Genomic DNA, 15743 nt, shown 5'->3' with positions numbered 1-15743 from the left:
CCTATCCTGTATTCAAGAGAAAAACAATATATGATTAGCTTTCTAATAGAACTGGCATCAAATGCCCACTATATATCAGACATTTTCCTTACATTGTCTCAATTAATTCTCACAGCAACTCTTTGAAATAGAATCTACTATTACACCCATTTCACAGATGAGGAAACTGAGGACTAGACCTAATAAATAATTTGACCAAGATTACACAGCTAGTAAGTAACAGAGACAGAACTAGAACTCAGGTATGGCTGGCTCCAGAGTTAACACTCATGTTGCAAGAAGGGATTGATTAAGACAAAAGGAATTCAACAGAGGAATAATCAGCCAGGCACTCTGAGACAGAGAGAAGAGAGGGTGCAGACAACGTGGTGTGGGTGTAAGTATACAGGACACTGGGGCCAGGTTGCATGAGTTTCAATCTTGGCTCTGCCACTAACTCCATGACCCTGGTCAAGTAATTTAACTTCTTTGTGCATCAATGATCTTAGGTATAAAATAAGCTTAACAGCAGTTCTTGTGTGGATTAGATAAAAGTACAGTTTATGAAGTAGTTCGAACTGTGTCTGCATTTAATAAGCAATCGATAGATGGTAGGTCTTTTTATTAGAAAGCAGCACAGCAGGATGACCCCGGGCCTTGGGGATGAATCCAGGCCCATCACGCTGGGCCCCCATTGAAGGGCTAAATGTATCTTGGACACATGTTCTTCCTGTATTTGTAAGTCATGCTGACAACTTTGGGGCATTACACTGTATGAGTCTGCTCAGGCTGCCATAACGAAATACCATAGATGGAGTGCTTAAACAATGGAAACTTATTTCTCACAGTTCTGGAGCTTATAAATTCAAGATCAAGGTCTGGCATGATGAGATTCTGCTGAGAGCTCTCTTCCTGGCTTGTAGATGGCCGCTTTCTTGCCGTGTCCTTACATGGTGGAGAGAGAGCTCTGGTGTCTCTTCCTCTTCTTATAAGGACACCAGCCTTGCCAGATTAGGGCACCCTTATCACTTCCTCACAGGCCCTAACTCTAAACCCAGTCACATTGGGGTTGGAGCTTCAACGTACGCATCTGGGACTTTGACAGTTTTGGAGATCCCATTGTGATGTCCAAGTGGATCCAACTTTCAGAGCGTCATTGCCCAAAAGGGTGCACCTCCTAGGCCAGGTAAGCCCAGGAACATATTGGTGCCTGGAGTGAATCCCAAGTGGTGATAGAATTCACCTCTTTGACTCTCTGTTTCTCTTCACTCCACCCCTGTCCCATGATTTTTGGTTCTATTTCTGGTCCTTAGACTAGTTTGTTTCTGGTTCTGATTTGCATGTGGCGAATAATTTATTCCCCACTGGCAGCGATGATTAGGAATCTGGCTTTATGGTCTAAGCATATAGGAAGATGATGAGAATCTTTCTCTGCCACATGAAATACAGTAAAGGCTTGAGGTTAACAGTCTTTGTGAGGGTGGGGCGCTTAATAGTCTTGTCTGTCTATGAACTCAAGTCAATCACGTAAATATTTCATGCACACCGTAAACGAGATCAGTTCTCTGAGGTATGGACTTGCTCTGCTCTAAACTACAGACTCTGGAAGCTGGATTACAGCAGAGGATGATGGTCTAAAGGATGTTGGTGCAAAGGACTCCACCAGAAACTTCTAATGATCGATAGCTCAAGGAATAAATTTATGGCTATAGACTTCCAAGCTGATGCTGCTTAGACAACATCCAATATCAGAGATTAAGTCAGAATTTCCAGAAGCCTTATTAGTGGTTCCCAACCAATAGAGATGTGGCATTTGGCAATGTCTGAAGACATTTTTGGTTGTCACAAGGGGAGAGGGGTGCTAGTGGCATTTAGTGGGAAGAGGGCAGAGATGCTGCTAAACACCCTACGATACACAAGACAATGCCCACAACAATTAATCATCTGGCCCAAAATATCAGTAGTGCCAAGGCTGGGAAACCCTGCGCTAGTGGTATGTATCTTGCTTAGTTATTGATTAAAATTTTTTTAATTGTGTAAGGATTGGTGTTAACTTGTAAAAATGCAAATTATTATTTATTGTGGTAAAATATATGTAACCCAAATTTTACCATTTTAATTGTAGTGACATTAAGTGCATTCACATTGCTGTGAATCTCATCTCCAGAACTTTTTCATCTTCCCAAACTCAAACTCCATACACATTAAACACTAACTCCTCTTTCCCTCCTCACCCAGCCCCTGGCAACCACCATTCTGCTTTCTATCTCTATGACTTTTGACTATTCTAAGTCAAATTCCACCTCATATAAGTGGAATCACAGGGTATTTATCCTTCTGTGACTGACATATCAATTAGCATAATGTCTTGAAAGTTCATCAATTTTGTAGCATGTATTAGAATTTCCTTCCTTTTTAAAGCTTAATAATATTCCACATTTTGTAGACCACATTTTGTTCATCCATTCATCCGTCAATAGACATTTGTGTTGTTATCACCTTTTGGCTATTATGACTAATGCTGCTGGGAACATGGGTGTACAAATATCTGTCCAAGTCCCTGCTTTCAATTCTTTTGAGTGTATACCCAGAAGTGGAATTGCTGGGTCATATAGTGATTCTGTGTTTTATACAGCAGCTTCACCATTTTACAATCCCACCAGCAATGCACAAGGATTCCAATTTCTCCACATCCTTGCCAATACTCCTAATGGGTGTGAAGTGGTATCGCATAGTGGTTTTGATTTGTATCTCCCTAACAGTCATTAATGTAGACTGCAGAGCATTTTTTTCATGTGCTTACTGGCCTTTGTATATCTTATTTGGATATATGTCTATTTAAGTATTTTGCCTATTTTTAAATCAGGTTGTTTTAATTGTTGTTAAGTTGCAGGAATTCTTTATATATTCTGGATATTAACCCCTTATCAGACATATGGTTTGCAAATATTTTCTCCCAATCCATGGGTTGTGTTTTCCCTCTGTTAATAGTGTACTTTGATGCACAAAATTTTAAATTTTGATGAAGTCCAATTTATGTATGTTTTCTTTTGTTGCTTGTGCTTTCAGTGGCATAGCCAGGAAATTGTTGCCAAAGCTAATGTTATGAAGCTTTTCCGTTTTCTTCTAGGAGTTTTACAGTTTTAGCTCTAACAGTTAACTCTTTGATCCATTTTGAGTTGATTTTTTGTATATGGTGTAAGGTAAGGGTACAACTTCATTCTTTTGCATGAGGGTATCCAGTTTTCTCAGCACCATTTGTTGAGAAATCTGTCTTTTCCATATTGAAAGGTCTTGGCACCCTTGTGCCAAGGTTTATTTATGTGAAAGGGTTTATTTGGGGGCTGTCTATTCTATTCCACTGATATATATGTCTTTATGCCAGTATCACACTTTTTTAAATTACTGTAGCTTTGTAATAAGTTTTAAAATCCAGAATTGTGAGTCCTCCAACTTTGTTTTTCTTTGTCAGATTGCTTTGGCTGTTCAGGGTTCCTTGAATTTTAAGATGAGTTTTTCTATATCTGGAAAAATATCATTGGAATTTTGATAAGGATTGCATTGAATCTGTAGATCACTTTGGGTAGTATTGGCATCTTACAATATTAAGTCTTTTCAATCTGTGAACAAAGGATGTCTTCCCACTCATTTGTATATTCTTTAATTTCTTTAAGCAATGTTTTATAATTTTCAGTGTACAAGTCCTTTGCCACCTTGATTAAGTTTATTCCTAAGAATTTTATTATTTCTGATGCTATTGTAAATAGAATTGTTTTCTTAATTTCCTTTCTGGATTGTCATTATTATTGTATAGAAACACTATGGATTTGAGGAAGTTTCTTTCCATTACTAGTTTATTGAGTCTTTTTATCATAAAAGGGTGTTGAATTTTGTCAAAAATATTTTTCTGAATCAGTTAAGATGATCATGCAATTTGTTTCCTTCATTCTGTTAATATATATTACATTAATTGATTTTCATATGTTGAGCCATCCTTGCATTCTGAGAATAAATCCCACAATCCCACTTGGTCACAGCGTATAATCCTTTTAACATGCTGCTAATTTTGGTTTGCTAGTATTTTGTTAGGGGTTTTTACATAATATTCAAAAGTAAAGGTGTGTAGTTTTCTTTTCTTGTAATGTCTTTGTCTGGCTTTGGTATCAGAGAAATTCTGGTTTTATAGAACAGGTTAGGAAGTGTTCCCTCCTCTTCAATATTTCAGCCCAGTTTGAGAAGGACTGGTGGTAATCCCTCTTTAAATGTTTGGTAGAATTCATGAGAGAAGCAATCTGACCCAGGATTTTTCTGTGTTGGAAGATTTTTGATTACTGATACAATCTCCTTACTAGTTAGAGGTCTATTTTTATGTCCTATTTCATCATGATTCAGTCTCAGTAGGTTGTGTGTTTCTAGGAATTTGTAAATTTCACCTAGGCTATTCAATTTGTCGACATACAATTGTTCCTACTACTCTCTTATAATCCTTTTTATTTCTATAAAATAAGTAGTAACAGCCCCACTTTCATTTCTGACTTTCGTAACTTGACTTTTCTTCTCTCCCCTTTTCTTCCTAATCGATTTAGCTAAAGATTCGTCAATTTTGGGCTTCCCTGGTGGCGCAGTGGTTAAGAATCTGCCTGCCAGTGCAAGGGACATGGGTTCGAGACCTGGCCTGGGAAGATCCCACATGCCGAGGAGCAGCTAAGCCCGTGCGCCACAACTACTGAGCCTGAGCTCTAGAGCCCGCAAGCCACAGCTACTAAGCCCACATGCCACAACTACTGAAGCCCATGCGCCTAGAGCCCATGCTCTGCAACAAGAAAAGCCACGACAATGAGAAGCCCACACACTGCAACAAAGAGTAGCCCCGGCTCACTGCAACTAAAAGAAAGCTCGTGCACAGCAACAAAGACCCAACACAGCCAAAAATAAATATAAATAAATAAATAAATTTATATAGAAAGAAAAGATTTGTCAATTTTGTTCATCTTTTTCAAGAACCAACTTTTGGTTTCACTGATTTTTTTCTATTGTTTTTCTATTCTCCATCTTATTTATCTCCACTCTAGTGTTTATGACTTCTTTCCTTTTGTTAGCTTTGGGTTTAGTTTTTTCTTCTTTTTCTCAACTGTAAAGTTAGGTTGTTGAATTGAGATCTTCCTTTTTAAATGTGTTAACAGCTAGAGATTTCCCTCTTAGCATTGTGTTTGCTGCCTCCCATAAGTTTTGGCCTCCCATAATTATGTTTTGTTTTCATTTTCATTTCTTGCAAGATATTTTCTAATTTCACTTGTAATTTTTTCCTTGACCCATTGGTTGTTTGAGAGTATTGTTTAATTTCCATATATTTGTGAATTTTCCAGTTTTCATTTTGTTATTGACTTCTAGTTTTATTCAATTGTGATCAGAAAAGATATTTTGTATGTGGCTTAACAGAAATAGGTACAAAATAATTTTGCTAATATCACTCACAAATTATTGTTATCCAAAGAATTTTGTCCTGTAGAGATGCAAATGATTTATACCTTACAGAAAAGAAGACTCCAAAAGTTATTATTCCACTATAGAACATTAACCAATTTGTATGGAATTTTGTAATCTTCCAGCATTCTTTCTGTGCCTATAAATACTTCTGTATCTCCCATAGCCCCTTGAAACAGCTCTCTCAGCTCACTGGCTCCTTCAATCATGAGTTAAATAAATCTTTGGCTTGTGTTTAATCTAATAAACAAACAAATAAATTACTCTAACAGAAAATTGGGATATAATTAGGTCAAATAAAAATGTTTATCAGAGACAGGGGTAACTTGTTCATATTTGGAGAAGGGAAGAAATCGAGGAGAGAAAGGGGCTAAAAGTGGGATAAATGAGACCTCACGCACAGGCAGAGGTCCTAGCCTTGTGGAGCCAGAGTGTTGCCCATTTTCTGAGCCTGGAGAGAAGGAGAAAACGGGTATGTGAAAGGGAATCGAGTGACAGTGACAAATCAACTGCAGATTTTGAGGCTGCTGACATTGTTCTGCATCTCATCATGCCTTCTTTTCAGAACCCTGGGAATTGGCAAACACGACCAAAATAACAGTACTGGTCAGAAGCCAGCTTAAGCCTTGACCACTCTGTGGTCAAGGGATGGTAACCCTTCCACAACTCCATCCATGTGTGCTGCTGGTGCATGTAACATGTCACATGCCATGACCTGCTGATAGAGAAGACATGGCTGAGATATGGCAAGGTAAAATATGTCAACAATAAACACAGGATTCTCCAAGCACAATAGCAGGTGTTCAAAGTGCATTTACTGTGGATGAAGCCGTTGACTGTTTTGTCTCAAACAGAAAACAAGATTTAAAAAAAAAAAAAAGACTGGTGTTTGCAAGCTTATCTAAAAGAAAACATTTCTGCATATGTAGTAAGAATTTTAACCTTGACCAGTAGGAGGGCTGACCTTTGCCCTCACCCCCTGGTGGGTAATTTCTAAGCCTTTGGAATGCCCTACCAATGAGTGGGGCTTTTGTTGAGCCGGGGTTTTGGAGTGTCTAGCAGTGTGTTGATGGTGGGGGGCTTTTGAGTCATGCAGTAACAGCTCAACCTCCAGAAGGTTTAGAGACCGAGGTCAGCCACACGGACAGTTGACCCTGGAGCTCCAATAAAGGCTCTGGACACCAAGGCTTGGGTGAACTTCCCTGGTTGGCAATATTCCTCGCATACTGTCACACATAGTTGCTGGGAGGAGTTAGCACTGTTCATGGCTCCATGGGGAGAGGAGACTGGAAGTCCCGAGTCAGGAGCCCTCCCTCCTGGACTCTGCCCATGCGCTTCTCCACTTATGTGATTTTAATCTACATCCTTTTGTTGTTATAAACTGTAACCATGAGTATATCAGCTTTCAATGAGTTCTGTGAATCCTTCTAGAGAATTACCAAACTCAAGTGTCCAAAGGGAAAGTGGTCTTGTGAACTGTGCTCCCTAACTTCTCACTACTAGAGTCCAAAGGGAAAGTGGTCTTGTGAACTGTGCTCCCTAACTTCTCACTACTAGAGATTAAACACACGGACACAGGTCATCAAGAAATCTTGATTAAAAAGCATAGATAGTAGAGGAAAAGTATCCGAGCCTTCTGATCAAGACTGCAAAGTTAAATTAGAATCCCTGTTGGTGGGGTTTAGGAGCGGTGGAGGTGGGATTAAATATAAAAAATATTCCCTCATGGGTCCTCTGAAATTCAGAGGCTGCTTAGATATTCCTTACACCACATCCCGTTAGTCTTGGAAGCTGAGAGCACATTTACAAGGCCCTAGCGAAGGTAAGTGAGTGTCCCAAGATCATACCTTTACTGACAGAGCTGCAGAATCCACTCCTTCATTTGACTTATTCACATGGAAGAAAATATATTACGTTCTGTGAAAGCCACCTGCTATAAACCCCAAAGGTGATTCCGAAGAATACAATTGTCTATGGTTCATGATAAAGATGTTTCGAAAAATAATTTCGATGTACAGGATGTTCAAATAGCAACAAAAGCACAGCACAAGATCCTGAGACCAATGGCGAACATCACCATGCACCCCTCACCATGACTTTGAAATGCACTACGTAATACTCACCAGTTCTGTTGTGTGATGCCTCTCTCTGCAATGGACGGCTGGTTGGAAACTCTCCTTTAGCTCTTTCTTTTTCCTGTGCAGATTCTTTGTCTTCTTAAAATGGAAAGGGGCGGGCTTCTCTGGTGGCGCAGTGGTTGAGAGTCCGCCTGCCGATGCAGGGGGCATGGGTTCGTGCCCCGGTCCGGGAAGATCCCACATGCCGCGGAGCGGCTGGGCCTGTGAGCCATGGCTGCTGAGCCTGCGTGTCCGGAGCCTGTGCTCCGCAACGGGAGACGCCACAACAGTGAGAGGCCCGCCTACCGCAAATAAATAAATAAATAAATAAAATGGAAAGGTGCATACAGAATATAGTGTAGAAGGACAACGATGACTCATGAATGCTTCATGATTCATTTACTGGAGGTCTGGGACTAAGATTTCACCTCAGGATAAAGAACTTTCTGGCAAATTAAAATGGACCAGAAATGTGTTTGAGGGCTCTACCAGAGATACTATGGAAGACACTTGTTGGGGACTCAAGCATTAGTGGAGGATAAATGAGATCAGCGGAGTCACTTAGCCATCAGGAGAGAGGGCTCTGCAGTCAGATGGACTAGGGCTGAGAACCTAGCTCCCCACCTACCTCCACTGTGCCCAGGGGAGCCACCTGCCTCTGTCACCTCAGCTTCTGAACCTGAAAAATGGGGTTGGTAACAGCACCTGTGTCATAGGGTTGCTGGGAAGATGAAGCAAGATGCACACTGGGGGCTTCACAAGCCCTCCATAAATGCTAGAAAATTTCATTTATTTTATGCCCTTTGAAAAAACAGCAGAAGCCTTTTATTAAAGACAATCTGACCAAAGGAGCTTGAACAAGTAAAGCAGATAGATGAAACCAAGGTGACAATCCTCATTCTCTAGAAAAGTAGGGAAATCTGAGCAGGCTGCCTTTCATCACATCTGGATAAGACAATAGTCCCTGTAAACACTTCCTACTTGGTCAGTGTATTAGACAGAACAAGGAACCACCAGCTTCTATAGTAGACAAATCCAAACATCTCAATATTTACAACTCAACCATACAAAAGAATGAAATAATGCCATTTGCAGCAACATGAATGCTAGAGATTGTCATACTAAGTGAAGTAAGTCAGACAGAGAAAGACAAATACCATATGATATCACTTACATGTGGAATCTAAAAAAATGATATGCATGAACTTATTTACAAAACAGAAACAGACTCACAGACATAGAGAACAGACTTGTGGTTGCCAAGGGGGAGGGGGGTGAGGGAGGGATGGATTGGGAGTTTGGGATTAGCAGATGCAAACGATTATCTATAGGATGGATAAACAACAAGGCCCTACTGTAGAGCACAGGGAATTATATTCAATATTCTATGATAAACCATAATGGAAAAGAATATGAAAAAAGAATGTATATATGTGTATAACTGAGTCACTTTGCTGTACAAGAGAAATTAACACAACATTGTAAATCAACTCTACTTCAATTGTAAAAGTCTCAGTATTAGGGGCTTCCCTGGTGGCGCAGTGGTTGAGAGTCCGCCTGCTGATGCAGGGGACACGGGTTCGTGCCCCAGTCCGGGAAGATCCCACATGCCACGGAGCGGCTGGGCCCGTGAGCCATGGCCACTGAGCCTGCGCGTCCGGAGCCTGTGCTCCACAACGGGAGAGGCCACAGCAGTGAGAGGCCCGCGTACCGCAAAAAAAAAAAAAAAAAAAAAAGTCTCAGTATTAAAAACAATAGAAGTCTATTTCTCACTCAAACAAAGAGGGACTGTCCTCCCAGCATGAGTCAGAGATACCAGATCCCTTCATCTTGTGACACAGCCATCACGACACATAGCTTCCAGGACACAAGGAGAAGGGAAGGGAGGGTTTCCTTGGAGAAAATCATTCCCTGCGTGTTTCACCTTCACTCTCACGATACCACTCACTCACAACACTCCCGACACCAGAAATGTAGGTTTTCCACACACCAGGAAAACCTGTGACACCAGCTGGGTGTCCAGCAGTTCAGTTCTGACCCTGTCTACCTGAAATTTAGCATCAGACCCCACAGGTTAAGGGCTCAGTCCCACAAGACTGCCTCCACTTCAGATGCCAGGAACCCGTAGTTGGTCCCCAGGTGACCCACACCTTCTGTCTGACTTAGCTGAAAATCAGAGGTTCCCATGAGCCCCTCCTTGGATTTGATCAGTTGCTAGAATGGCTCACAGAACTCAGGGAAACATTTACATTTGCTGGTCTGTTAAAAAGGAGATAGTAGAAGATATGAATGAACAGCTAGATGAAGAGACACGTAAGGCAAGGTCCAGAAGGGTCCCGAGCACAGGAGTTTCTGTCCCTGTGGAGTCGGGGGGCACCACCTTCTTGCACGTAGATGTGTTCATCAGCCTGGAAGCTCTTAGAACCCCACACTCTGGGAGTCTTTATACAGGCTTTATCATACAGGCAAGATCAATCATTGACTCCATCTCCAGCTCTCTGGCCTTCCCGGAGGCTGTAGGGGTAGGGCTGGACATTCTAAGCATGATTGGAATGGCTTGACCTTTCTCGTGACCAGCCCGCATCTGGAAGCCACCCAGGAACCCACAAAAGTCGCCTCATTAGAACAGCAGACATGCCTATCGCCCAGGAAATTCCACAGGATTTAAGAGATCTGTGTCGGGAACCGAAGTCAGAGACCAAATATTAGATCAAAGGATGCTCCAAGTGTTCTTACCACTTAGGAAGTTACCTGGATTTTAGGAGTTCTGTGACTGGAACCAGGGACAGAGACTATATATGTGTATATATATATATATATTCGATAATTTCAGAGGGATGGAGGAGACACACCAGCTCGTAACATCCATGGCCGTGAGGTGACACATCCGTTTTAGATCTGGTCCCTTGAACTCAACCAACCGCAGAGGAAAATGTAGAGGAGCCCGTGGTTGTTCGCTGAGCACTGTGTCTGCCAAGGTCAGCCACCTGGACCTGCAAACGGGCCCCTCTGCACAGCTCCACCGGGAGCCCCTCCGGCTGCTGTCACCTGGGCGAGCACCGACTTGTCCCTAAACTCAGTGCAGGCCTTCGGTCCTCCAGCTGCTGCACTGCCTCTCACAGGGGACACCGAGCGTTTCTCCTCCCAGCCTTTGGGACCCACCTTGGCGTCAGGACTGTCCCTCTCCCTCCAGCCCACAAGGGCTGAGGCAGGAACCGCCAGAAACGGCTGAGCCCCCAGCGTGTGACCGGCACTGGTGTAGGAACAGATGTGACAATGTGAACAGGACCCACCCTCAAGGAGGACATAGCTGCTCAGGCAGGCAGGGCAGGTTTATGTGTGCTTTTTAATCACACCACACTGTGGTTTATTTAACAACTCCGCAGTTATTTTTCCATGAATTGCCAATATGTTTCTCCCATATTTAAAATTTTTGTTTTGTTTTGTTTTGAATTTTTATTGGAATATAGTTGATTTACAATCTTGTGTTAGTTTCAGGTGTACAGCAAAGTGAATCAGTTATACATATATGCACTCTTTTTTTCATATTTAAAATTTGAAATCCAAACTTGACATTCATCTTGGTTGGTATTTTATTCATTGATCTGATCTACTTCATACTTTATATTTCATATTTTATGAAATAAGAAAAATACTCTCTATGTGCTCCACCTGAGGTATTAACTGAGCAGCAAGACCTGAACACGGAGGGGTGCCAGGCTGGCACGACCTGCACTGTCTGAACTGGCGCAGACCCCCAGCCATCTCTGTGTACTTTGCAAGATAGTCACGAAGCATATGTGCAACAATCAATCCCAGGAGTTTTCTGGGAAGCAATGCCAAGCAGACATACAGTTTCTTAGAATCTATTATATTTTCCTTAAAAAAATGCTTGTCTGATTCTAATATTTTTGTCATTTCTACTATTCTCAATGATGCCTTAAAAATCGCCAAAAAAACAGTTCCAAATTACATCCAGGAGCATCTTCAGAAGGCCCAGCTGTAGATTATCTGGGTCTGGGGTCTGGGTGGTTAAAGCATGTTGCTCTGCCCTGGGTTGTGCTGTTGCCTAAAAGGACAAGGCAGAGGATGGTGAGGCAGAGGGAAACTGATTTCCATTAAAACGCCTGAGAACTTCCCTGGGGGCATAAACTGACAAAATGGAGTGCTGGAGCCTTCCCACCCCAGGACCTGTTACAGGTCCAGACGTTTCCCAACCTACCAGCGGGGGTCCTCAGGGACCAAAATTTCCCACGGGGCCCTGGTTCCCTCAAGGGCTCAGATGGCTTCCCCGGGCAGCAGGCCACCTGGAATTAGAAGGCAAATGACATCATGGCCAGATTCAGACTGAGGTATCTGTTCCGACCTCCCCAAATTCAAGTTCTGTATGACCCGCTTGCCAAGGCAGGCATCATTGTATGTCACATTTATAAATAGATCCAAACATCTCTGGAGGGGCCAGGGGCTCCTGGGCACAAAGGAAATGGCTGTCCTTCTTCAGCGGTTGCTTTGCATGAAATAAAAGCATTGAACCAAGCCCATACAGAACCGAGGATGTTCAGATAAACTCCTTTCTGAAGTTAGATTTGGGGGGTTTGACAACAGTTGTCAGCACCGGACCGGAAGTTTTCTCAGAGGTTAGGGAACTAAGTTTGGGGGTGTGTAATAACTGAGATGTTGAAAAGAAGACTTAGCTCCCGAAGAGGCTGACGGCTTGATTTTTTTGAGAAGCTGGAACCCGGTTCTCCGCTTTCTGATCTGACGCTATGTTCAGCCTGGTCCTCTCCGGCATCTCGGCCAGGAGGGCAGACTCAGCACCTTCTCACTGACGGGGGCTGAAGATACAGATCCGGTTTCTCTGGAGAAACAAAGGTGGATTTGACTGGGGAATTTGTCTGAAGAGTGGCCAGGAGAATCGATGGATCCTAACTGCCAAAATCTTTGCCCGATAGTATTCTACACAAACCCAGGCAGCTCGTAAAGCACCCAGGACTGTGGTCTGAAACAGAAACACATCACCCGTGGAGGAGGTCTAAGGCCTCAAAGATGCTGACTGACTGTCCACTGAGCAACTGCATGGCCGGCTTGTTTGCTCAGCAGGAGGCTGCTTTCAGTGTGGACCCCAACCCGGAGAACCATCACCCTGGGTCAGCATCACTGTTTATCGCTGACCACAGCCCCACAGGTGTGGACCAGAGTGTGGGATGCACCAAGGCCCAACTGCAGTGGGCAGCAGACCAGGTTCTAGCCTGCCCCTCGGTCCTGCGAGAAGCGAGGCACACCTGAGCTGGAGCAGGGTGGGGAGGGGCCGAGACTGTCCCCTGTAGGCCGCCAGGGAGGGCACGGCCATCCTGCTGAGGGGTGATGCAGGAGCCGGGCTGGGTGAGTGCAAGGTTTGCAGTCCCCAGAGAACAGTATCCATCCAGTGGGGACTTTCAGGACCACCTCCCTCGTGGGGGCCAGAGGAACAGTGTTGATTTCTAAATGAGTGCCTGAGATTGCTTTCCTGCCAGCAGGTCAGACAGCTGAGTACACTGGGCTGGTGGATACCAGCCAAACTGCATGGGTGAAAGCAAACTGCATGGCTTTCCTCTCTTGGAGCCCCCCGACCCCTGGTCCCTCTGCTCCCACTACAGTTAAATCGTGATGGCCACCAGCTTAACGACCTTGGTTCCCAAATCCACCACAGGGTCCATGAAAATACCTTTTCCAGGTCTGTCCGTCGTAACCTGAGGGCCCCATAGGGCTCTGGTTTCCACTCAGAGTTCAGAAACCTGAGCCTTCAGACTTCAGCAGGTCCTTTGAGCAAACATGCTGTGTCCCCCCATTTCCCCTTCCGACCACCACACGGACTGGAGAAGCAGGAAGAGCATCCCCCAGCCTCAAAGGCTGAGTTCCCAGATGTAAGTGTGAGGACCTGCCCTGCAGCAAGACTCAAGGCAACGAGGGACCCCAAGTACCTCTGTGAACAGCGTTCCACGTCCGAGTGCCCCAGGCCTCGGCTGGGGCTTTGAGGTCAGCTCCAGGGTCCCTGCTGCCCAGGTGATGCCCAGGAAGACTCAGGAGTCCAACCTGGACCAGATGCCCTGGGTCTCAGCTCTGGAACCAGAGCTCCTCCAAGGCCAGGTGCAGGTCTGACGATTCTAGTACCGAGTCCAGCGTGCGGGAAGCTTTTCCCTACACTGCCAACAAGCAACGCTCTGACGGCAGCTGGGGGTCCTACAATTCAACTCGGTTCTGCCACTCTCTACCCGGAGACGGCATCAGGTCCCGCAGGCTGAGGACTCAGCCCCACAAGACTGCCGCCACTTCAGACGCCAGCTGCAAGTGCACCTGTGCTTCGGACCAGCTGCCTATAATTTGGAGGTTCCAAGGATACCCTCCTGGGGTTTGATTAATTTGCTAGAGCAGCTCACAGAAGTGAGAGAAACCCTTTACTTACTAGATCACTGGTTTTTTATAAAAGGATATAACCCAGGAATAGCCAGGTGGAGAAGACGCAGAAGGTGAGGCATGGGGAAAAGGTGTGGAGCTTTCCAACACCTCCATGCGTTCCCCAACCCAGAAGCTCTCTGAATGGGCCTTTTGGGTTTTCACGGAGGCTTCACTCCATAGGCATGATTGATTAAGTCATAGGCCATTGGTGATTGAGTCAATTTCCAGCCCCTCTCCTCCCAGGAAATCGGGGGTGGGACTGAAATTTGCACCCCTCTGTTTATGGTTGGTTCCCCTGGCAACCAGCTCCCATACGCAGGTGCTTCCAAAAACCTCATGGACATAAGCCCAGTAGTGGTGGAAAGGGGCTTGTGAACAACAAGACACCCATGTCACCTTTGTGGCTCAGAGGACAAGAGACCAAGTAGAACAAAAGATGCTCCTGGAGCTCTTACTGCTCAGGAAATTCCAAGGGTTTTGGGAGTTGAGAATCAGAAACAGGGACAAAGACCAAATGAGTATTTCTTATTATAAATCACAATATCACAGTGTCCTTTACTCAAAGCAAACCTATTTACTAAGCACAGAAGTGGTCTTTCGCTTCGGGGACCCCCACTTGAACTGGTCCCTGTTGGGACCAGCTCTGGGAGGGACTCTAGCAACACTTTTAGAAAGTCATAGATTTTGGTGAAATTTGCAAACGTGAGATATTTAACCACAACTTTCCGTCCAGTGCATTTCGCTTCATATGGGATGGGGATGGCTGCTGGTAATTTGGGACCTGGCTGGTGAGATGTTGAGATGGGGACGCTTGAGTTTGAGTTGGAGGGGGTGCTTGTGTATGTGGTCACCTCCGTCATTGCTAGTCATCTCAGGGTGGCTCTGGGACCCTGCCCCCTGCTGACCCACTGGGACCCTGAGGCTACCACACAGCACAGGGACAGCACTGTGACAAAGTGGGCCTTACTGAGCCCAGCCCTGGAAGATGTGGAGCCACAGCCTCAAAACTAGGTGACAGAAGCTGGTCTGTGTGAACATATTAGAGATGAGTCAGTCAGCTAGTTAATACGATTCTACTATTTTCCTGTATCTTGTATATTTGTGGCCTTTGTAGGCTTTTAAAATCTTAGAATGTGCTATGTTTTCTCATGCTAAATAAATTATTTATTTTGAACCATTTTTTAAAAAATTTTGAATGCTCTGTCTTAAAGAGGCCCTCCCAAATCGTGCAAGCTTCAGGCCCAGGGACCCCGGCCCTGGCGCTGACCATGGGCTTGCTCTGGCAGATAATTCTTCCAAGCACTGGGGGTACGGCTGTGAGCAAAACAGACAAGCCCCCTGCCCTGTGGGTTTGCCAGGACTCAGCAAACACCTAACAAACATTACCTAGACCCAACTGCACCCTAGAAGGAGTCAGCTCCTTAGGGGGTCCAGGGCTGACCCCAACTGCACCCAGGGTCACTGGGGCAGGTTTTCATTACCAGCCCTAACTGTTCAGGGTCATGTATCCAGGATGGCATCAGGAAACACAGGTTGGGGAATGCCTGCCCTGAGGCGTGAGCTGGTGGACCGTGGCCTGCACTCCCCTTTGGCCTGTCCCATGGCCTGAAACACTTCCTCATAGAGGACTTTTTGTGTTTCTTGGTTTTGTTTTGTTTGTCAAACATTTAACTTCTATGTTCCAAGGTTCACCACTTAACACTGCAGTGTCCTAGAGAATACATCTGC

This window comes from Mesoplodon mirus (assembly GCF_964341445.2).
Source record: "Mesoplodon mirus genome assembly, chromosome: 2".
In the NCBI taxonomy this organism is placed as follows: Eukaryota; Metazoa; Chordata; class Mammalia; order Artiodactyla; family Ziphiidae; genus Mesoplodon; species Mesoplodon mirus.
Note: the sequence above shows the minus strand (reverse complement) of the source record.